The following is a 25,850-nucleotide window of genomic DNA, read 5'->3' as shown; positions in this document are numbered from 1 at the left end:
CATGGCAGAGACGGAAAGGAGAAAACACGCAAGTTGGGACTAATACGAACTAGGGGGTGAGGGTGATAGAGCCAAGGGAGGGCACTAAAACTAAGACCAAAGCAGGGAATCTACAAGACTAATGTGATGACTAGGCAAGAAATCATTAAACAATGAGAGGAGGCGAAATAAAAAGTCAATGAGAGCCCAAATACACAAGTAATCCATGGATGAGAATGAGAACATCCAAATATAAGGCAACACCATCATGTAACAAAACACTTGGAAAGACAAAAGTTATCCAAAGATAAATGAATATCATGGAGAGGAGATTATCCCATACCAAGGTTGTTGCATATTATATAGCAGTTGTCTATAACGCGACTTTTTGAAAGTTTTTCTGGTGGATTTTTCCGGTCGAAATCCGGCAGGAATTTATTGGAATGGCAAGTGTGATAGCTAGTTTCTGCACAATGAAAGCGTCACAGGGGTTTTTCAGGGTGCTGAATCCAAATATGCAGTTAAAAAACCATTTTAACTGCAACAAATCAAGATTTAACCTCAATTTCTTCCGCCGGATTCCGTCACCGGAATCTCCAAAAAGTCGCATTATAGACAACTCCTATTATATATACCCATTAAGACACCACATTGCATTCTAAACCATGTTATACCTAAAACTTACAAACAACAACCTATATTTGTCATATATATTACACGAGACCAATACCCTTCCTATCCCATCCCTTAACACCCAATTTAAAAATAATATTATATTAATAATAAATATAACCTAATCCAATAATAATAATAAAATATTTTAAATCAATTAATTTATTTTTAATAGAAATGCAATTATAACCACTTTTAATATTTTCCACTTAAAACTCTTTTTCCACCATGTTCCATTTTATTTCCAAATACCAAAAAATTTTAAATTTTTTATACCCTTAAACCTTTCCAATATGTAAATATTGCAAAATATTGAAATATTAATGTTTCAGTGAATTCTAGTGAAAAGAACCACATGGGCATGGATGTCACATATTATTTTTTAAAATGTATTCGATGTGTTCGGGAGAGCCGAACGGGCTCCGACTTACAGTTTGATGTGATGTTCTTTCTTGGCTTTAAAGGCAGGCTTTGTTTGCTGTACGGATTTTGATTTCCGCCTCCCCGAAAGACGCTTTAACCATTCATTCCATCTTCATAGTGTCGGTGGACGGAGGTTGGACGGTTTGGAGAACGATGGGGATTTGAACAGGCGGACGTCAACTGCGTCTTTTTATTTGTCAACAGAGGTATTTATTGTTCAGAACATAATTGAGCTTTACAAATTTAACAAATTGAGACTGCTCTGCAGCTGTGAATTCATCGTATTAATTCAGGAACATGAAAAAACCGATTCGGATTAAGTCGAAGAATTGCCTCGGACCTTACTTTAATGTCTGCTACAACTATAGATGCAATTGACTAGAGATCCGAGTGTTATTAATGTATTTTAGGTAAGTTATCATAGTTTTGATTAAACATTTCTGATATGGACAAATTTAATTAAAGAAGCCAAAGCTTGGCTCTTGATTTTCTGAAATTTGGGCTTGAGATTCAGGCTATTTCAGCGAAAACACCCTTGGATTAATCTAAGCCAATTGAATATTCAATTATTGTAAATGCCAAGAAAGGGTTTGGATATGGTGGGTTTATAGCAGGTTTTCCTCCCCGGTTCTCCGAAGTTTGATTCCCAACATCGCAGTACGTTGCCAGTAGGTTGTAGTTGTTGGTATCTGGGTTCTTTAATGCTTTCTTGTAGGCAATGTCGTAGCAGTTTAGGTTAAGGTTTCTTCTTCACAAGTTCTGGAAAGGTGTCTTGAAATTACGAGTGCTGGTTGTTAGCGGGCATCCGCTATTTTCTCCGCCTCACTAAATAATCCGAATTATTTTGCTACTGCTTGGATCAAGTGTTGTTTATCTTTTTAGTTTCTTCTGGCAAGATGCTTTCGATTATCGCTGCCGCAAGCGTGCCCTTCCCCATTCTGGGAGTATTACAATGGAATATTGCTCGTTTACAATATAACAAATACATTCGGCTACGATGTTTGGTTGTTAACGGGCTCTTGCTACACTGTCCGTCTTACTAAATAATATTGAATTATGTTCTGACCTCTTGAATCAAGCGGTGGTTTTTTTCAAATTATGCCCGGGATTTTTTGGATCAAGCAGTTGTTCTTTTTTAATTAAAATCGTGTTCGGACTGCTGGATCACGTCGGTTTTGTCTTTTGACGATATTCTTTCGTTATCGCTGCTGCAAGCATGCCCTCTCCCATACTAGGAGTATTAGAAAGGAATAGAGCCCGCGCACAGTACTTGGGACAATTCTCATCGGCTAAGATGCCCGGTTGTTAATGTGCACCTGCAATATTCTGTATTACAAAATAATACAGAACTATGTTCTGACTGCTTGGATCAAGTGGTTACAAAATAATACAATATGCTTCTGATTATCACTCTGGCAAACATGCCCTTCCCCATTGTGGGACAATTGCAATGGAATCGAGCCAGTGTACAACACTCGAATGTATCCCTTAGGCGAAGACGTTTGGTTGTTAATGGGCATTTGCTATACTGACTGTCGCATTAAATCTTGGATCAAATGTTTTTCTTTGACAAGATGCCTCTGATTATCGCTGTGGCAAGGCTGCCCCTTCCCCATTCTGCGAGTATTACGAATTTTAAATTTACAATAGAATATGCTTTACAACACTCAAATTAATCCCTTTGCCTAATATACAACATGTGGGGAAATTCACCCAGGAGTTGCAGCTGCCCCCAACTCCATGAAAAGGCTTTGCTTGCATCGGTGAGATGGCTTAAAGGGGTGAAACACTTATTTGGGGGATTCAAACCTGGGGGTTATGAAACAGCCTTCTTTGCTATTGAACCAAGACCTTGTCCACGGGTTGGGCCTATTTGGAATGATGGCCAAACCAAAACACACACATACACACACATCAAGATAAGGACATGCCCCCTAGGGGTGCTGTCTATATCTTGCATGTAGGACATAGACACGCTAGGACATATGTCGGGGACGTGCCAAACACTTGTCAGACATGTGCCCTAGATGTGTCCTACCTATTTGACTCCAAAAAACAATTTTTATCGCTATTTTCTCACTTTTAGCTGGATGGAAAGAGCTATTACAGTTTCTCATTGTCCCATGAAGGGTAAAATCAAGATTTGAAGGGTTTCCAAGTGTTTTGTAAATGTTCCATTTCCCAAAAGAATTGGATCCTTATGTCTATATTTTATTTCTGTATTTGTAATTTGTAAACGAACACACACTCACATATCTTGTGTCCTCATGTCATGTGACTTTGTGCATGTGTGTGCAAGCGCGTTTGAGAGATATAAGTAACTTTAGAATCCCAAGTTAGAATTTTATGCACACCTCTGTTAGCTTGTTCTCTTAAGACTTCATAGAATATAGAAATAGCATTTATAACATGGCGCTTTGTGGATGAGAGAATTGAGTAGACATCCTTGCAAAATGCTGTCTATGGATATTCAATTTGAGTCTGGACTAAAGTCTCAGAATTGAGATATTGCAAATACATGATCGTCAATTTTCGATTACCATACAGAGGACTGTTAATCATGTAAATACCATTTTCACAAAGTTTTCATTGTATCTTATTTATGCTTTTAGCAAGAATTCAGAATGATTTTGCAAATCTTTTTGTGAATTTTCAATTACCATACAGAGGACTGTTAATCATGGAAATACCATTTTCACAAAGTTTTCATTGTATCTTATTTATGCTTTTAGCAAGAATTCAGAATGATATTGCAAATCTTTTTGTCCTATTATTATGATTTGGATTTTGTAGTCATTTGCGATTGCTAAGAATATAATGATTCTCTTAAGCATGGTAGTAAGCACTTGTTTAATGCTTTATGTTTATTGAGAACTCAGTTTGGAACTCCAATATAAATTGATTAAGGATCTCTTATGCATGCAGCTACTCTGTTCTAAATTCTACCTCAACAAGTATCTGAGTTGCTCTTCTATGTAATTTGTGATTTGAGACAATCTTCAAAACTCATTAATCAACAGGTTCTACCTCAGCATGAACTTTGTAGTAGGATATTTGTATGGTTGCTCTTAAAAGGAATACCCTTCTGCAATAGTTTTCTCGAAAATCTTAGTGTGCAATTGAGTCCATACCCGGATTCCCACAGTTTAGAGAAATACTGTTGATGACAGATGTGGTTTTTATAATTTTTTTAGATATGTCTTTATAGACTGCCTGGAAGTAACCATGATATTTTGGGTCCATTTCACCTTATTTAAGTTTTGAACGTATTGGATTTGGTAGAAATTTAGCTTCTTTGTTGGTTATAATTATTATTTGTTTTTACATTTGTATATAATTTGAATGTTTTTCAAGATGGAATCAGTTGCTTCACTGTAAAGCATAAAACGTGATTGGTCTTACAGACATGCTTCTGCACACGTATATGCAATCTATATCTATAAATTACATGTACATAAGATGAACATATATAATGGTTGATCTTAGACGCATGCTCACACAAACATGGATGTAATCTACATCTATAATTTATAGCATATACATACATAACATGTACATGTACAATGTTGCAGGTCTTGTCTATTAGAATGAATTTCATAAATGGTACTTTTTCTATAGGGATAAATAAAACACATATGCTGTTTTAAAGATCAGCTTGAGCTAGGGATTTAGAAATCACAAAGTGCACACAAGGGTATACTTGCACATTGGGCAACATTTTCACTTGTGAAGAGCCTGCCCGAGTGTGGCATAGCACCAGCTGCAAACTCCTTGTGTGAGTACTCTTTGTTACACACCTTTAAACATCTTGCCTCCTCTCAGCTCTGCAGCCTTCGACATCCTGCAACAGACAGCTACTCAGAACCAGTTTTTAACGAGGCAAGAGATCTATCACTGTGAGAGACATAGGTAACAGAAATATCCAGTATCCTTTGGAGGAAAACCAAATATGATTTGAATCTGAAGAATACCTTAAAATTAACCTTGTACAAATAAAATACCATTTCACTCCACTTTTTTTATTTCTCTTTGCCCTTGTACATTGTCTTACAAAATCTTTCAATTTATGCAATACAACCACGTTTTAGTTACAACAATATCTGTTATGGGAAATCTGCTGAGCTACCAAGCCTTTGGGTCTGATCCAGAGCTGTAGCACTTCACCTTTCTGTCTTTTCATTGTCTGCTTAACTTGCTTCTATGTATAGCTTGAAGGGCCCTGGGGTTGTGACAGGCCACATTCTAATTTTGCGGTTGAACTTGGGGAACCACAATCTATTTTTGCAGTATAAGATGGGGAACCATAATCCATTTTTGCGGTATAACCTGGGGATCTGAAATCTGTTAATTTTCTTGAAACTCTGTAACTATTTACATGAATAACTGAAAAATCAAGGCGACTGAAATCTGAAACCAAGTTTAACTTTCACCAAGATACAGAGTTTTTTAACATTCAACATGCAGCGGAAAATAGTTGAGATAAAAACAGATGCATACACAAATTTGACACCAGTGTTTTACCCAGGAAACCCAGATGGGAAAACCTGCATTCGTTGTTGTGGGCTTTTATTGATTGTTCTTTGAGCAAATAGATCTTTTACACGTTCAATATGCTGCTACTGCAGCCAGCAAATAGCCTTTGAGAAGGCTCTTGCTAATCTCAGCCCCACAACTGCTCTCGGCCTTGCCTCTTGATCTCGGCCCGCACACAAATATTTCCTGCTGAAAACTAGTCTTGGCTTGCTCTTCGAACTCTGATCTTTGCTGCTCAATCAATGCTCTCTACCAACAACATTGAATTATCCAACATTGTGCCGTCGTCCTTCTCTGTCTAAGTAGATCTTCAATGCATGCAAGGAGGCCAAGTTCAAATGGCTGTTCACGCAGGTGCAACGAGTTCCTTTTGCCAGTTAAATGGAGCAAGTCTTAGTTACACTTGGACTAGCTCACAGTTAACTAGCTCGAGTTGCTCCTTGATTTTCTCTAGTTGTGAACTGAGTTAACTGAGAACTTAACTCGTTCTCTCTTCACTTGTCTCCGAAGTCTTAACCAAGGTTACTTGGGAGCGGGGAGTGACTTTTTCAAAAGCTCCTAGGTCAGGAGCAAATTTTTATATAATATATATTTTTATATATTTTGATCCATACATGTCAACAAAAGCATGTAGAATGATGAATTAGATATAAAAAACATAAAAACATGGATTAAACCATATAACATCAATCATCTAGAAATTATAATCTTCATCAACCACGTCCACAAGTTACAAGTTCTCATTTATATAGCATGTAAGGGTGCACATAACCAAAATAGCATTAAGTGCAATCCATCTCTGAACCAAAAATACATCAACAAATAGTCTCTAGAATCTAGATGGTCTCTAGTATCCCAAAAAATCATATTACAACAAATAGCTACATATCATCAAAATCATTGCTTATCTTGGGATCTTTGTCATGATAGAGGAGTTCGACAACCAATGTCACTAACATCAAGGTACATAGAGAGCTTTTTGCTCTTGATTAAATATGAGTCCCATACCCTAGTACATGACGAAATCCAATGAAAACATTGCAATCCCCCCAATCCTGAAATCCTGAAAAGTCTGCTGGATTTTGAGTGAGATCTAAAATTCTACTTTCTCCATATGAAATATGTTGGAAATACTCAGAGGGGGGTGGGGGAGGAGGGGAATCAGTATTCATTTTCAATTGTTATTTTTACCAGTTAGATCACTTATATTTAGAACACAAAATAAACAATAAGAATAAATGATTTTATTAATTTCTTCTTTACAATGAATCAAATACAATATATATAGGGCTCCAACCCTAGATGAAGACACCGATCTTCAATCTTCCAGGCTCCAACCTGTATTTTCCAAGCACCAACTTGGACTTCCAAGGCTCCAACCTTGTCAATTTTGAGGCACCAACCCCAAGGGCTCCAACCCTATATCTGGTTTAGGTTCCGACTTGGTTTCTTGAGGACTCCGATCCTCTAGGGTTCCAACCCTATCTTCCAAGGCACCAACCTTGTCTTTTTGAGGCTCCAACCCTTAGCTTCACTTTGTCAAGATGTATTTGGTTATACTTCACGGCTCCAAATGTCTTCTTCAATGAGCCCTTTCAATCTTCGCCTTAGTCTTCACTCTAGTCTCCATGGTACGTCATCAATGACTACTTTGATCTCTTCACATGAAGGTGTCTCTGCTGTCCTTCATGGTATCCAATCAGATTCTCCAAGTCACCTTCTGATGACTAATGTTGGGAATCACGATTGTCGTTAGACCAAAACTTGTAGGTGTTAGTCAACGATTGCATCGCCAGAGATAAGGATCCATGAGAGGCAATTAGTCCATGTTGCAAAACACACAAGGAGCGTTGGTTTATCTAATGTCCAACAATCTCCCCACTAACACGAGCCGGGTGTGTATCGAACTTGTGACCTATGCTCTGATACCACTTGTTGGGAATCACGATTGTCGTTAGACCAAAACTCATAGGTGTTAGTCAACGATTGCATCGCCAGAGATAAGGATCCATGAGAGGCGGTTAGTCCATGTCGTGAAACACATGGGGAGTGTTGGTTTATCCAATGTCCAACAACTAATGCATCATGGTCTTCAATAATCTCCACAAATCTTCAATGTGTCTACAATGAACTACACTAAGCTTTGCACTTGCTCTAAGCCTCTTCAAAGGATGCTCCAAAACGCTTCAGATAAGTTACTCAAAGGTATGAGAGATAATACTTCAAAGGTGCTCCATAAAGGTCTTGAACCAACTTCAACAATGATGGCTTCAATAGGTCTGCACACAATGTCCTTGCTTAGTCTTCAATAACCCTTCATTAATTAATGACAACTTTATCTACTGTAGAAAGTGTCTCCCAAAACAATTCACATCTCCCAAGATATTCTTCATAAGGTCATTCTATCAGGACTTCAACAATGTCCTCAAGATCTCCACAGTCCAAGAATAATATAGTCCAAGTAACTGACCCACAGGAGACACCACAGCAAGGGTATGCTACTGTGTAAAGTGACACCACAATCCGAGTTGTAAAATCTGAGTCACTGTGATTTTCTACAGTTCGAGCTAAGAATACCAAGCCACTGTAATAAGGGTTGCTACACCAATCACTACTTTGTACCGCAGTTAAGCTACCGCTGTTAATGTCCATACCGAGGCACTGTATAGTCCAGGAAAAAGGAATCTGAGGCACTGAGCCAATGCTGCACCAATCCGAGGATATAGACACAGTCCAGAAGAATAGGGTCACAATCCAAAGTAGTATAGCCCCCACAGTTCAGCAATACACAGTCCAAAATTGCCACAACTCCACAGTCCGAAATTGTCACAGCTCCACAGTCTGAAATACTCCACAGGATTTGCAGTTCGAGCTTACTGAGATTCTGAAACAGATTGCACTGAGCTACAAACAGACTTATGTATGAGGCAGATCCGAGTTATTATATGAATATACAGGTCTGAGGGTGATAGGCTGTGTATAAGACAGATCCGTGGCTAGTACAGTGGGACTGCACCAGATCCAAGGTGTTAACTCTTTGTGTTATATCCCAGAAATGCCAACCGTTGCCCTTTTCTTCTTTTATGCTGCCTCTCTCAAGTTCACGAGTTGTGAACTGTAACTACCTTTTCTGTGTTGGATCACCAAATTGATGGATAAGGAAATGAATCTCAGACTGTATATAAATAGGTTTCTTTGTAATGACAACCGAAAAGCCATGTCCTTATTTGGAGGCCGACTTGTGTTCTTGAGCATAGGTCAGCTCAATGACAGGGTTAATTTCCTTAACGTAAAAATTCATTATTTCCTCAACCACTGAGAGTTTGAGGGCAAGTAAGAGCTCATTAGAAAGGGAAATATATACTCTATAAGGTATAGGTCTCTGTTAAAATTGGCAACTGGGGTCAAACTCCACATGGGTCATCTTATTTATGACCACTGATATTTTTCTTGGATTCCTCTCTCCGAGCAATGTTTTAAAACTCTGACTTTGACTTCGACTCGGTATCGACTCGGCCGTCTCGATTTCAATGGCTCGGTCATTGTAAAAAATACATTAAATATCTTTTTTTTTTAATTATAAAAAAACATAATTTTAAAGATTTTCATTCATGTTTCCAAACACACAACATTAGAATATAGATAGAAGACAACATATGATCAAAGTAGGCTCATGAATATATCCATTATATCAAAATGGCACCCATTGCACTGTCCAATACATACATGATGATGATATAGAGATCAAAACAAAAACACATAACCAAAGAGGCTAGAAATGGCCTCTACAACAAAAGTAAACTGTGACCAGTAATACTGGCTACTGCTAGAGGAGCCAAGATCATTTGGCTCAACCTCTGGAACAGAGTCAGACAGGCCAACCCATGGCTTCTCCTCCTCATCATCTCCAAGTTCCAACTGCAACTGTAGAAGTGGTAGCACTAGCAGGCTGTGCAGCAGCTGCAAGCTGAGATAGACGAGATATGCGCTTCTATCTTGGCTGAGCAGAGGAAGTGCCTACAACTGGAGGACTTGGGGCTGGGCTTGAGGCTGGTACAAGTGGATCAGGATCTGCGTTCAACTGAACATCCTGTTCCAGTGATGCAATTGTCTGTAAATCATAATCAAGATCCTCATCAGAATCAAACTCTGCTGGATTACACTCCACTACCCAATCTGATGTTGAATCAATGTCTTCCAACACAATGGGATTTGAATTAGGTCTTTTGTTCAGCTATTGTTTGCATCTGAGCTGGAGGTTGTATTGGACATAGACTAGATCATTTAACCGTTTTTGATCCAAACAATTTCTCTTCTTCGTGTGAATCCTCTCAAAGACAACCCAATTGCGCTCACACCCAGTAGCACTGCAAGTTTGACTCAAAATACAAATTGCAAACTTCTACAATTTAGGACAATGGCTACCAAAAGCCTCCCACCATTGTGCTACAAAAAACATAGGAGTGTAATGAGTTAACTCAACAAAATTACAAACTATATCCAACTTTCAAATTATAAACGATTTAACAAAATAAGTATTAAGAATTTGAAAATTGAAATTTTTGTTTACCTGGCTTATCTGCTTCCCTTGCAATCTTTGCTAGGTTCTTCCCAAAGGTACCTGAGGCATTGCTGAAGGTTGTGACCTGTCGGTGTATCTCCAGTTGATCACACTCCAATGCGATCATGCGATCAATGCTATCAATCTCTAACCTCACTCTTCAAAGCTCCTATTGCCTTAGCTTTATAATGATACCGTGGGTTCAAAAAATACCCAATTGCATGTATAGGGCGATGGAGTTGATTGTTCCATCTTTCATCAATGATTGCCCAAATGGGCCCATACTTAGCCACTTTATCTTTGTATGCCCTCTTTATTTGCTCCTTTGCTTGATCCATAGCCTCATAAATGAAGCCCATAGTCAATCTTTCCCCATCCACCAACCGCAACACCTTAACCAGTGGCTCAGCAAGCTTCACAATCTTTGCTGCCTTTCTCCAAAATATTTCTTCATTAACTTTCTTTTTCAATTCTTTGCCTTCTTGTTTGTGATACCACTGGCTTTGATTCCATTCTTCACTGGAAAATATCTTTTGCAAGTTTCTATGTTATGAAAGCATAGATTGCAATGTCAAAAAATGAGTAGCAAATCTAGTGATTGCAGGCCTAATAATGTCCCTGCCTCTTGTGTGTCTCCTCATAAGGCTCAAAATCCATGAATGATTGTAGATAAAATTTGTTATGCTTTCGGCATGATCTATAGTGCTTTTGACCCAATCTAATTTGCCAATATCCTCAAGAATGAGGTCTATGCAATGTGCATCACATGTGGTCCAAAAGATGGTTCTGTGTTTTTCCTCTAACAATTTACTAGCAAGAACATAGTTAAAGGCATTATTTGTGATGACTTGAACAACATTAGCCACCCCCACCTTCTCAATAACCTCATCCAATAGCTGAAACAACAATTGTCCATCATTTACCTTATCAGATGCATCCATTGATTTTAGAAACATTGTTCCCTATGGGTAGAAGATAAGAAAGTTTATGATGGTACGGTTCCTTTGATCAGTCCATCCATCTGACATGATGGTACATCTTGTTCTTGCCCATGAGTCCTTGAAATCTTTCAAATACTCATTAATGGAGGCAATTTCTTTCTGCAAACGATACCCCCTTATCTCATGCATAGTAGGGCCTTTGAAGCCTTTTCCAGTAGCATGTATGGCATCAAATATAGGTTCATAATATGGTGAACGGGAAGCATTGAAGGGGATATCAGCATCATACCACCATCTACATATGTAATCACAAGTAGGCTCCCTCAATTCTTTTTTCCAATGGTCATCTAAACTAGGCTGCAAAGTTCTACTAGCTTGAGGACCATGTGCATCTGATGGAGAGGAGGGTGTGACAGTGAAATAAACTTTGATTTTCATATCAACCTTCTTTTTCATTTTACCCTTACCCTTTTCTTGAATAGTCTCCAAAGAGGGAGGAACATATCGGAAGGGGTTGGATGCATCAGTACAAGGGATAGAGGAAGAAACCTCAAAATCAAAATGGGGGTTGGTAGCCAACATTTTTTGTATACTTCTTTTCCTCCCAATTTTAGCCTCTAACTCTTTTTGCCTAGCCTTTGCTTCTTTAAACTTCTCAAAGTTGGCTTCTTAATCTCCCCAATTTCATTTGATTCACATGGAGTAATTTGGCCTCTAATCCCCTCCAAGTGTTGTTTCAGCCTATTAATGCCCCTAGGACTTTCCTTAATTTTTCTATGGCAAAATTTGCAATGCATTTGACTATCAACCATTTCAACATCTTTCACTCTAGGTGCCATTTTTTGACTTGGAAAAGAAAGCAAAAAATCTGAAAATGAAAAAAAAAATAGCATTGCTTCAATTTTCATTTCTATTACAAAAAACACTCTTTTCAATTTCTAGATTTTCACATAAAAATTAATAAGCAAAAATAGATTTTTACAAGTGAAAAAAAATACCTCTAGGCACAAACTGCCTCCTCAAGGTTGCTCCAACAAACCAACTCCTCAATGCTGCTCCAAATGGCTGTCCAAGAAGCTCCTCACTCCTGCGACAATGCTTGCCCAAGACTCCTCACTGTTGCTCCAAAAACAAACTCCACAACTCCTCACAAACTCTCACTCAAATGCAATGAGATGGCTGTGAGGAAATGAGAGGGGTTGGGTGCGTTTTACAGGGTTTAGGAGAGGGGAATGGACCCCAAAGAACCTAAAGGCAAATTAGAAATGGGTTTTGGGTCCCCAAAAACAATTTTCAAAAAAAGAAATTGTTGTTCTGGCTTTTTCGGGCCGCTGTCACCGAGCCGGCCGGGTTGGTAATAACCCGGCCGGTTGTTCCAGTTCGAAGGCCGAGTTGATCTGGTGGGGGCATGACTCGGACCAACTTGGTCGAATTTGTTTTGAGCTGACCGTTTTTCAAAATAGTAACTTCAAGAGGTGTAGGATTGATCTAAAGATCATCCAATTCCAACATGTACAAATGAAGTTATGAATTTATTTTGATTATGGACAAATTGTCAAGGTAGGCCAGCAAGCAAAACATGCATTCAAACCCTCAACTCATCTTCAACGTTGCATATAAAAGGAGGAGACCTCAAGTCATTTTATCGTCATCTCATCTCATCATCTCTCTCTCTTCTCTTTATGATTGGGTACGCAAATCTGGGCAACTGTCTCTCACACGTGCGAAGGAAGGAGGACGAATTTTGTTGACTGCGTTGACCAATGTTGACCGAGCTACAGGAATGCTGTTTCACTGTGTTGATTGCGGTTTAGGTGAGATATCTCTGTCCTAGCAGGCTGCAGATTTGGGCACTAAAATCGAGGCAATCTGGCCTCTCCTTTGACCAATGTTGACTACTCTAGGGTTGGCCGCAGGTTGACTTTCGTTGACTAGTTTTTGACTGGACTTTTTCGAACTGTTTTGGGCTGATTAGGCTTGCTGTTGGAGGCCGAAGTTGATTGGGTTTGACTGAGTTGATTAGAGGAAGAATTCTGCCCTGTTTGACTAACGTTGACTTTTCTGGTTAGGGCTTTTTGCTGCTGTCATAAATTATCAGATTTGTAAATTGTACTATCTCTCTCTGTGCTGAACTATTGAAGACTATAAGAAGAATTGATCAAGGGTTTCCCCACATTGGGGTTTGTCCTTGGCTGGTGCCACATCTTGTGTCCTCTTGTCTTGGCTTGTCTTCTACTATTTATGTTTATGTTCTATTTGCATTTTACTATCATGCTGATGTGATTGCTAAACTGGATATTGATATTGGGCTAATAAAGAAATTGAAGTAAATTGCTCTTAAGCATAGAACATACCATTGTTACCTAAAATTAACATGGTATCAGAGTTGAGGTGAAGACAAAGCCCAAGCAAGAGTGAAAGAGCAATCACCAAAGACAGTTGGACAAGGACAAAAGGCTCAATGGGTTCCTCATCCCACTTCTCGGCTGAAGACAAGCTCCATGAAAAATCTGACTATCATGGATGGAAGATGTCTCTTGATTTGACCTTGGAAGAACAAGAAGTGTTGGATTATGTGAAGGGTAAAATCCCCGAGCCTCGTTCAAATGCACTCGTTGTTGCGAAGACCAAGTAGAATAGGGTTGAAGTCAAAGGAAAGAAGATTATCAGAGATTCCATTGACAAATGTTTGGTGGCCTACATCTCTGATTTGAACACCTCTAAGGAGATCTACGACAAATTGGTCAGCATGTTCAAGGTTAGTGATGCTAATCAAATTTTATTTCTCAAAAATAAGTTGAAGGATATTAAGAAGGGCAAGGATGAGGATATTCAATCCTACTTCTTAAGGATCACTGAGATCAAGAATGATCTACTTTCGATTGGAGAGGTCATTCCTGACAGGGAACTTACTATCACTACCCTTGGAGGACTCCCACCCGAGTGGTATATATTTAGAACCACTATTCTCAATAATGATCGAATTCCAGGGTTTGAAGAATTGATGTCGAGATGCATTCAAGAAGAAACAAGAATGGTGGAGCAAGAAATGCCTTCTAATAGAAGCAACCCCACTGCATTCTCCACTCATGCCAAAAGGAGAAATAATGCAGGGTCTAAAGGTCATTTCAATGGAAAGGCTGGATATAAGGGAGGAAGGAAGGGCAGGTGCTTTGTTTGCAATAAGTTTGGCCACTATGCAAGGGAGTGTCCAAATAGAAGGGACACATCGCATGATGATGATCACAATCATTCCAGGGGAAACTTCAACAACAACAATCAAAGGAATGGCAGGTTCAATGGCAAAGGAAAAAGGAATGCAAGATATCAAGGAAATGGTCGACCCTCCAAGAAAGCAAGGAACTCTAGCTATGAAGAATCAGATGTTGTTAACAATAAGCAAAAGGATTACTATCTTATATCGACCCTCTCCACTACCTCTCCTCCAGACACTTTGGGGAATTGGCTAATTGATAGTGGTGCCTCAAGGCACTTCACCGGATACAAGGAAGCTCTCTCTAATCTGATAGAGAAGGAGACAAACTTGGAGATTATTCTTGGAGATGATGCCACCTATCCCGTGAAGGGAGTAGGGAATGTTACCCTTCAATTGAATCAAGGTAACACTATTCATTTACAAGAAGTATTATATGTACCTGATCTCAAGAAGAACTTGGTGTCCATTTCGACAATGGAAGACAAATGATACAAGGTGGCATTCATCGATGGAAAGGTACGTGTTTGGAAAAGAAATTATAAAGATGCTTTTACTCTTGGGTTTAGGGTTGACACTTTGTATCAAGTTGGAGGAAGTCCATTGGGAGCTATGTCTTAAGACACATCTCTACAATCTGAACTATGGTACTGGAGGTTTGCCCATCCTCATTATAAGGCTCTTCTCGATGTGAGACAGTTGGTGACATGTATGCCTGAGTTCAAAGTAGAGCATGAAGGTGTATGTCCGGGATGTGCTGAAGGAAAACTAATAGGGGGACCATTCCCCTCAAGTAATAGCAAGACGACAGATATATTGCAATTGATCCACTCCGTCATATGTGGTATGATGCCCATAAACTCTCTGGGAGGATACTTATATTATCTCAACTTTACGGATGATTTTTCTTGCAAGACCTGGATTTACTTCTTGAAAAAGAAGGATGAAGTGTTCACCTGGTTCCGACACTTCAAAGCCTTGATCGAAAACCAATCCGAGAAAAAAATCAAGATATTGAGGACTGACGATGGGATTGAGTATGAATCAACTGAATTCCATGATTATTGCTGAGAAGCTGGCATTAAGAGGGAGACTACAACACATACACTCCCAAGCAGAATGGTGTGGCTGAAAGGAAGAATCGTACTATTGTAGACGCTGTTCGTGCCATGCTTAATCATCAAGGGCTTCCGAAGAAAGGAATCTTTATGGGCTACAGTGAAAATTCTAAGGGTTATAGAATTTATGTGGCTGGTCAAAGGGAAGTTGAGATAAGTCATGATGTCACCTTTGACGAAGATATGGCTCTCAGCAATATCAACAACCTTCCTATCCCGAGGAAGGACAAAGAAGTTGACACTGAAAAACAGGGTGCAAAAGAAGACGAAACGATGCCTGATGTTGATGAACCTATGGATCCTATAGATCCGCCTCTTCATGAGCCTTCCTCCTCCAAAAGGAGACCCTCATGGCTTAGGGAGACTCTCGAAGATGCTGAGAGACATATTGCACCAAGGGGGACTTTCCGTGACAGCAAGAAGCCAAATAGGTATCAAGGATACTTGACCGTCATGAGCACTATCATTCAAAATGAGCCTTCATCATTTGAAGAAGTTGTGAAGCAACAAGTATGGAAGGATGCTATGAATGAAGAATATGAGTCAATTATGAAGAATGATGTCTAGGATGTGGTCCCTAGACCCTAGGACAAATCGGTTGTCACCTCTAAGTGGCTCTACAAAATCAAGCAAGTAGCTGATGGAAGTACAGAAAAGTTCAAGGCTCGCTTGGTTGCTCGAGGCTTCTCTCAAAAGGAAGGAGGAGATTATGATGAGATATTTGCACCTGTTGCCCGATACACCACCAACTGCTCGATCATATCCCTTGCTGCCTTGCAAGGATGGGACCTACATCAGATGGATGTCAAGACCGCTTTCTGACATGGTTCAATCAAAGAGGAAGTCTATGTGGAACAACCCGAGGGGTTTGAGGTTCATGACCGGGAATCTCATGTATGCAGGTTGAAGAAAGCTCTCTATGGTTTGAAGCAAGCACCCCGGGCTTGGTATGAGAGGATTGATAGCTATCTGATGAAGTTGAGATTCACTAGAAGTGAAGTCGATCCAAACCTTTACTTTAAGGTTGAAAATGATAAACCTCTCATTCTGGTACTTTATGTGGACGACCTCTTTCTAACAGGTGCAAACCCTCTCATTCACAAATGTAAGAGGGAGTTGGCTTCTGAATTTGAGATGAAGGACCTAGGACTAATGCACTATTTCCTAGGGTTGGAGGTCTAGCAAAAGCCAAGTGAAATTTTCCTCTCTTAAGGAAAATATGTTGTGAAGATATTGGAAAGATTTGGGATGGTAGACTGCAAGCCTGTGACTACCTCGATGGAACTTAACTTTAAGAAGTTATGTGGTAGTGCTACCAGACCTGAATTGGGGAATGCTTCTGAGTATCGTCAATTCATAGGAGCACTAATGTTCTTGGTGAACTCCCATTCGGACATATGTTTTGTAGTTAACACATTGAGCCAATATATGGTTGAGCCTCATCATTGGATTGGTGCCAAGAATCTTCTAAGATATCTTCGGGGCACAATCACTCATGGACTGAGATACATTGCCAGAGATGTGAGGCTGCATGGTTATTCTAATTCTGATTGGGCTAGTAGTGTGGTGGATTGCAAGAGCACTTCCGGATGCTGTTTTTCTTTGGGTTTTGCTTCGATATCCTGGATGAGCAGGAAGCAGAAATTGGTTGCCTTGAGCACTGTTGAGGCCGAATACGTAGTTGATAGTATGGCCTCTTGTGAAGCTGTCTGATTGAGGAAGCTCTTCAGTGAGCTGTTTGCACATGTGTTGGATACCACTGTGATCCTCTGTGACAACCAGAGTGGGATCCGATTATTAGAGAATCTTGTGTTTCATGATCGCTCCAAGCATATAGATATCAAGTACCACTTTATCTGGGATATGGTACAACAAGGAGCAATAAGGTTCCATCACATTGGGACCGATGAGCAGGTCACCGATATTTTGACAAAGCCCCTGGGGAAGGTCAAGTTCTTAGCCTTCCGAGAACGACTTGGAGTTGTGGAGAGACCCGCTTGTAAGGGTCCTGTATGATATGGACATTGAGCTCCGGGAGCTCGGGGGGGCTTGGGTTACATCTTGGAGTGATGAGCAACCATAGGGTGGGTGGTTTAGACTTCCCCCAGTGGTTTGCTGTGTACAGGGTGAGTGGTTTAGCCTTCCCTTGTGATACCCCTGGCGGCATGTAGGCAGGATTAGTGGTTCATCTTTCTCCTACTAAGACATCCTATGCAGTCTGGGACTCATGGGAAGTACCTCTCATCTGGCCAATGAGTAGGGAAATGAGGATAGAGACCATATTACTACTGATGGACGCATCATGTACTACTGTACTCCTTATGCTAGGATGACCGATATTGATTTGGGATCAATTGGAACTGACTTCGGGTCAGTAAGAGTGGTCTGAGACACTCTCTTTTGATTGGAACTGACTTTGGGTCAGTAAGAGTGGTATGAGACACTCCCTTTTATCTAGGACTGATTTTGGGTCAGTAGAGAATAGTATGATACATTCTCGACCCCTTCTTCTTCTTCATAGTTCAGCAGAGCCACAGGGGATTCATTCAGTGAACCTATGACATATCACGTGTGTTCGTGGCATATTAAACAATACCCTTAATTTGACTACATATTGGAAAATCTCTCTAAAAATCACATTATTTAACACCCTACCAATATGAACCCAATATAACTTCCCAATTTAAAAAACCCCTACTTTCACTAGATATTGTGGGTATCTATTTTTTCATTAACATTTTTTATACCCCTTTTATATATTTCATTAACTTTAAGCTCCATTTTTTTATTTGCCAATATAAAAACCATTTACCCCCTATATATCCCCCAGTATATTATGTCATTTTTTCCTCAATATATATCCCCCAATATGAACCCATGTGGTATGATATTTCCCCCCTAGTGAATCCCCTGTGAGCAGAGCAGAGCATAGCAATGCAAAGTAGTGCATTGATGGCAGAGATAGTACAGATTAGTACATTGAGTTCTCCCTACTTGAGAGGGAGTGTTAAAATTGGCAACTAGGGCCAAACTCCACATGGGTCATCTTATGTATGACAACTGATATTTTTCTTGGATTCCTCTCTCCGAGAGGTGTAGGATTGATCTAAAGATCATCCGATTCCAACATGTACAAATGAAGTTATGAATTTATTTTGATTATGGACAAATTGTCAAGGTCGGCCAACAAGCAAAACAGGCATTCAAACCTCCAACTCATCCTCAACGTTGCATATAAAAGGAGGAGACCTCAAGTCATTTTAGCATCATCTCATCTCATCATCTCTCTCTCTCCTCTTGTGATTGGGTACACAAATCTGGGTAGTTGTCTCTCACATGTGCGGAGGAAGAAGGATGAATTCTGTTGATTGCGTTGACTAGCGTTGACCAAGTTGCAGGATTGCTGTTTGACCGTGTTGACCTGTTTTGACTGAGTTTGGGTGAGGTATCTCTGTCTTAGCAGGCCGCAGATTTGGGCACTAAAATCAAGGCAATATAGCCTCTCCTTTGACTAGCGTTGACTGCCCTAGGGCTGGGTGCAAGTTGACTTTCGTTGACTAGTTTTTGACTAGACCTTTTCAGATTGTTTTGGGCTGATTAGGCTTGCTGTTGGAGGCCGAAGTTGACTGGTTTGATCGAGTTGATTAGAGGAAGAATTTTGCCCTGTTTGACCAGTGTTGACTTTTTTGGTTAGGGCTTTTTGCTGCTGTCATAAATTATCAGATTTGTAAATTATACTATCTCTCTCTCTGCTGAACTATTGAAGACTACAAGAAGAATTGATCAAGGGTTTCCCCACATTGGGGTTTGTCCCTGGCTGGTGCCACATCTTGTGTCCTCTTATCTTGACTTGTCTTCCACTGTTTATGTTTATGTTCTATCTGTATTTTACTATCATGCTGATGTGATTGCTAAACTTGATATTGATATTGGGCTAATAAATAAATTGAAGTAAATTGCTCTTAAGCATAGAACATACCATTGTTACCTAAAATTAACAGTCTCATTGTGGAAAGATGTCTCCAAGGTGTCAAAAAATATTTTTCGTTGTGACTGCTCTTTGAAATTTTTAGTGTAGAGGGTGATTAGGACAACAAGAGGTCATTAGGGCTTCTAAGTTCTTCACCATGGTATATGTTAGTCATCCATGTCGCCATGACAATTTAGCATCATGTATTCAATAATAATGCAGTGATATGTTGCCAACCATAGTGTAACATTTATTAATTAGGAAAGTTCCAAGATAGTAAGATAGTCTTCCAACCATCAAATGAGATCTTCCATGTCATTATCTAATCTTCCAACCTTCATTAAGTACCATCATTAAGTGTGGTCATTCAAGAGTATGACATCATCAAAAGTATGGCTTCATCAAGTATAATCCTTCACATCATGAGGTTGTATATTGGCACTTAGGATCTAGATCATCAATCAAGGCACATGATTGGCACTTGGTAGCATCATAGTTAATTCAAGTACTTCTTCATTGATGTTATCTTAGTCAACCAACCACCAAGAGTCATGGCATGATCGTCTGGAACCAGGCATCTCTAGAATATTGACATCTCAGTCAATGCCATATTGACATTTCATGGTAATGTTAAAATTTTAAGTAAATCACTTTTACTTTAAGAATTTAACATTATCGTGAATTGCATATCAATACTAGGGCCATAAGCTTGAATATTAGGCTGTCCTACTAAAAACTCCTGTTTCTTTGAAAAAAATTGCGTTTGGAACATCTTATTGACAATTTTTCTGCGAAAAAACCAGGGAGCGAATTTGTTTTTGCAGGAGCGTGCTCCCGGGTCGCTCCCGATTCGCTCCCGTTTAAAGGGCGCTTCGGGAGTGATTCGAAGGGGGGGGGGCTGCTTCCCTGCAACCTTGGTCTTAACTTGTCCAAACTAAACTTGTCTCTAGAGTCTCAACTTGTCCTAACTAGACTTGCCTCTGCCACCTCATACTATAGTCTAACTGAAGATGACTCTGACCAACTGAAGCTCCAACACGACGCATGCAATTTATTGATGACCATTCTAGTGAATTGGAAATCAACAAATCAACTCATCAAAACTGAGGTCTAACTTATGAATTCACATTCATGCTAGAGAAAGACAATTTGAAGTCTTTGCTGGCTAAGGCACAAGCCAGAAAACCTTCCTTTGTTACATTTTCAACATTCCCTTTTAACGAGGAAGGGATTTTGTACAACTCCCAACTTATGTAAAAAAAACATGAACTTGCATTTGACTAAGGCCTTCGTCAAGATATCTGCAACCTGCTCATTTGTGGGAATGTATGATAGCTTTACTATCCCTTTTTGCACACATTCCCTGAGATGATGGTACCTGATCTTGATGTGCTTGGAGCGGTCTTCAAAAAATGGATTCTCAAAGAGCTTAATGCAACTCTGATTGCCATAGTTAATCACGGTGGGCTTCAACTCCCACCTGAAAAGACCACAAGCAACTTCCTCATCTTGATGGCTTCACATGCTGCCAAGCTAACAGCCGTGTATTCGGCCTCTGCTAAACTGAGAGCAACAGATCTTTGCTACTTGTTGAATCAGGAAATAACTGCTGACCCAATGCTGAAGACACAACCTAAAGTACTCTTTCGATCTGTGGAGCTCCTTGCCCAATCTACATTTGTGAAGCCCTCAAGCCTCACTCCTGTTGAAGGAAGTGTAACTAGGTTCCGTCTTCATAGATGTACTTTTGATATTTGTACTTATTCAAGAAAAAGAAATATTATTATTATAATATATATCAGTGAGTTTCTTGCTTATTGAAGTAGGTCTAGCACATGTCAAAGTGCTATAGGTGAGTCAAATAGTCAAGAGAAAATATTGAAGGCCTTAAGGCCCTGTTACACTATGTATAAATATTTTTTAAAGTCAAAGGGAAACCTCCAAGCAAAGTCAAGTCGAATCCTATGTAAGGACACCTTCAAGAAGCTCCTTCAAGCATTCTACACCACCATGGAAAATGTGTGACGTCTGCTCAGCAAATCAGCCTACAAACAACCCTCCTAGTCGGCCTACATCTTAGAGGACAAGTCGGCCTAAAGGCAGGTAGACAAGTCAGCTTAAATGGAGGGACTATCCTCTATTTATAGAGGCTGTCCATTCCAATTAGAATGCAACAATTGTGCTCTGAAATCCGCATGAGAAAGAGAACAAGAAGGACGAAGACAGGTGAAGGAAAAGATCTGTTAGGGCAGCGAAGAAAGAAGGAAGGACAATGAAGGTGCAAGACTGTTTTCTAGGGGCAAAAAAGAGTCACACGTGCGAAGGAATGAGGGATAATTTGTGGCTAGATCAGTGAGAAATTACAATGGTATATTCTTTATGGTTTGGGCTAGTAACTAGGCCTACAAAGGCCTCCTACTCCAACGTGTAAGAAGGACTCTCAAGCGAAGTAAGGAAGCAGAAAACTGAAGTATGAAGGACTGTTTCTAGGGCTAGAAACAATCACACGTGCGAGGTGCAGTAAGGGTATGACAGTAGCTAACAGTCCTTTGTTTGGGTGAGAGATCAAGTCTCCAAGGACTCCCAAGCCTAGCGAAGGAACCCATCTCTCTAAGGTGAAAGGACTCTAATTGGAAGACGAAGTGCCAGAAGAAGTGCTGAGGGATAAGGTGCAAAAAGGAGTAAAGACTTGACTTGTGCTTGGAGGATCTCTTAGTTAGGGGTCTAGGGTTTGGCATTGATCAATAGAAGCTTCAATAAGAGAAATTCACTAAAGGGTTTTCCTCTCAAGAGTAGAGAGGTTTTGGCCCTGGCAGAGAGCCAACATCTTGTGTTCTTGTTTTTATGTTTTGGTAGCAGTTTGATGAAGTACACACATATGCACTAATAAAAAGAAGAAGAATAAGCTAACAAGAAAAGTAAAAAGATTCCACAAATTGTTATCAAATAACGAAGAATCACTCTACACTACTTTGCCCTAGACTCTTCAACATGGTATAAGAGCTTTGGTGACACATCAAGGAAAGGGAAACTCAAGAACACTCATCAAGGGGAAGCATCTTCAAAGTTGAAGCATCAAACCTAGAAGTCTCAATCACTTCAAGAACAAGAAGGGTCTACAATCCAACATTCATCAAAGAGGTCTACAAAGCCAGAAGAGGAGCCTTGTATAAAGGCACCTACAAAGAAGAGCAGATTGAAGCAGGACCTACATCAAGCTACAAGTCTTCATGCAAACCTCATCACCAAGCAAGTCCACTTGGAGAAGGCAACTTGAAGAACATCAAGATCCAGGAAAGACAAACCATCAAGCCTTCAAGGAGGAAGCAAATCCATTACATCTCAAAATCTATCAAATAAGTACATGCCCCCTTCTGAATATATTTCAAATGTCTTTTTGCAAGGAAAGCAATAAATTGGTAGGTACCAATAACTTTCTTGCATGGAGGAAGAGGACTGATCTACTACTTAAGGAGAATGAACTCCTAGAGCATGTCAAAAGGAATATCACTATCCCTGCTAAGGAACAGACTCAAGCCTTAGTCAAGTACAACAAGGATGAGACAAGAGCTCAAAGGATTCTAATAGAATCAATCAAAGACTCTCTCATTCCTTATGTCTCCACGTTTGAGACATCGAAAGAAATTTATGATAAGCTAGGAGAGCTATCCTCGGTATCCACAACCAGAGAAGTTATATCTCTGAGAAATGAATTATACAAGATGAAGATAACAATGGAAGGAATAGCTCCCTACTTCATGAAAATCTCTGAAATGAGAAATCAACTTCAAGAGCTTGGGGAAGTCATGTCTGACAAAGAGATGCCAACTATAGTAGTCAATGCTCTACCTGAGGAGTGGGGAAACTTCACATCTAGCATATATGCCAAGAAGGAAGCAACTAATCTCAGTGAAATGTGGTCTCTATGGAGAACAAAGGGAAAAAAATTCACTTAACTCAAGAGATGAAAGAAGGAAAGAAGCAAAAGAAGGAAGATCCTCCGGATCTCTGCTATGACTAGGTCAAACTCTTTACTTCTAGACTTCTTTCAAAGTTTTGAGTAGGATAGGAGCATGCAGGAATAAATTAAAATTGCATGGATAGAAACATCCTCTAGAATCTAGTAGCATAATGTACATAGGGTTTTAGATACTCATGTAGATGTAGCATTTATGATAAGAACAAAAATGCATAAGTAGAAATATCTTCTAGAATATAGGAGCATGGCAGATATAGCTCAAGATATTCATGCAGAAGAAGCATACCTAGTATAGGACCTCATACATGATGAAAGAAAATTGATTATGATAAGAATCTTAGAAGAGCAACATCATCAAAAGAAAGGAAACATTTGCAAGGCAAAGATCTTTAAGATCCTATGATGGAATCTTCAAAAGAAGGTTCCTGGACCAAAGTAGATGTCTCATTGGGAATCCCATTCATGGGTTTCAAGAAAAGGATGATATGCAGGCAATCTAAGATGAAGCATGAAGGGCCACACCAAAGGATGATCGATGGAGAATCAAGATGAGGTATGTATGTATCAAAGTTTAAGTCATGTTATCACTTGTATATTATTGAGTCATGGGTATAGTTCTATAACATGATCAAGCATGAAAGAATCTCTTTCACCAAGAACATGCTCGAAGGCATGTACCACGATGCAATGAAGGTCAACAAAGGAATGTGCTCACATAAGGAGCATAAGATTGCTGACTAAGAAGCAAGAAGAAATGTTGACAAGTCCAGAAAGCAAGCAATGAAGGAATGCTCTCACAAGAAGCATTAGATGGTTGACCTATCTATCTAAGAAGAAGCAAATGAAGAAAGAGATCAAGCATGTGAAGAACACCATGATCACCAAGAATCACTATCTGACAAAATGCCTTGAAAGATATCTCCCGAAAGAAGGTAGGACAACTTTGATAAAGAAAGAAAGGACCCTTGACACCTATGAAGGCCTTGGAGATATAAAGGTGCAGATAACTTATTCTACTCTACAGAGATGTTGTGATGAAGAGACCATTCAACACAAGAAAAGGCAATATTGAAGCAATATCAGGATGAAGTCATGATGGGCTTCTAGGTCAAAACATGTAATCAAGCAAGTACAATAAAGCATCCCTGAGAAGATTATTTTGAAGCATGGACAAGATGACAAAGGAGTAGCGAAGATGAAAAACCTGAGAGTCACTTTCCACGAAGCAATGACATGACAAACCAAGAAGGAAAGTGATCGATGGATGGTGCCCTACCTAGAAGAAGTTCGAACAAAGACTTCATGACATCAAGAAAGGAAGGAGATCAAGCAGCTGAAGGACCCATGAAGAAGAAGTTGTTGATGAAGGAAAGAGTCCCCAGTTAAGAGGGAGCTCTGACAGGTCCCTGATCAAGAGGGAGTTTTGGATCACCCCTAATTACAAAGGAGTGACAATTGTGTTTTCCATTTCATGGGCCATGCACTAAACCAGGACTAACAACCATAAGTCTAGATGAAGGCCATGAATGGAAATGTAGACACAAGATAAACACAACATTTTTGTCTTCTCTTGGGAAGAAAGAATGGGAGGATTAGGTAATCATCTGGCATTCGATACTCTTTGAGGATGTGTAGGGCATCCAAGACGAGAGTCGGCAAGAGGACCGATATTCTTTGAGGGATGGGAACCCAAGATAAGAATGGTCCTAGAAGGTCATACTCGGAGAACACCCGTGTGGGTATGTACCTTGAGAGACAATGATGAAGGTGTCTATAAATCATTGGTCTCGCCAGCATTGTAGCTCATGGTCTCGTAAAGAGATGGAGCTGTTAGTCAAGGCCTTGCACTATGACAATGCTAATGAATATGATGCTATAATAGATGGATTGCTCATCTGGTTTCTCTTATGTGAATTCTTCAAGATTGATAATAGCCAAACACCTTGTAATGTTGTATGAATACCTCCCTAGTTAAGAGGGAGTGTTGAAGGAAGCGTAACTAGGTTTGGTATTCATAGATGTACTTTTGATATTTGTACTTATTCAAGAAAAGAAATATTATTTTTATAATATATGTCAATGAGTTTCTTGCTCATTGAAGTAGGTCTAGCACATGTCAAAGTGCTATAGGTGAGTCAAATAGTCAAGAAAAAATATTGAAGGCCTTAAGGGCATGTTACACTATGTATAAATATATATTAAAGTCAAAGGGAAACCTCCAAGCAAAGTCAAGTCTAATCCTATGTAAGGACACCTTCAAGAAGCTCTTTCAAGCATGCTACACCACCATGGAAAACGTGTGAAGTCTGCTCAGCAAATCAGCCACCAAATGCCCTCCAAATCAGCCTACAAACAACCCTCTTAGTCGGCGTACATCTTAGAGGACAAGTCAGCCTAAAGACAGCCAGACAAGTCGGCTTAAATGGAGGGACAATCCTCTATTTATAGAGGCTGTCCACT

The 25,850-nt window shown here is 39.7% G+C and overlaps 1 protein-coding gene across 13 annotated transcripts in view; it reads left to right on the top strand.

The window, feature by feature from the left end:
* Positions 1–1,020: 1,020 nt before the first annotated feature.
* The window catches only part of LOC149155338 (putative WD repeat-containing protein C2A9.03), a 188,522-nt gene continuing 163,692 nt past the window's right edge, over positions 1,021–25,850 (top strand). For 5 of the 13 annotated variants that reach the window (XM_089445378.1, XM_089445376.1, XM_089445367.1 and 2 more), the window contains exon 1: positions 1,021–1,280. The gene's annotated coding sequence lies outside the window, so the exon portion shown is untranslated. Of the gene's footprint in view, positions 1,281–1,317; positions 1,485–3,999; positions 4,095–25,850 lie in introns of those variants that run through there. The other 8 variants (XM_089445374.1, XM_089445375.1, XM_089445368.1 and 5 more) reach the window with 4 other exon arrangements.

The sequence above is a fragment of the Pinus tabuliformis genome, chromosome 9 (assembly GCF_031772625.1).
Source record: "Pinus tabuliformis cultivar Carrire ecotype Pingquan chromosome 9, CPIR1, whole genome shotgun sequence".
Classification (NCBI taxonomy): domain Eukaryota; kingdom Viridiplantae; phylum Streptophyta; class Pinopsida; order Pinales; family Pinaceae; genus Pinus; species Pinus tabuliformis.
The sequence above is the reverse complement of the archived record's forward strand: the minus strand, read 5'-3'. Positions and strand labels throughout refer to the sequence as shown.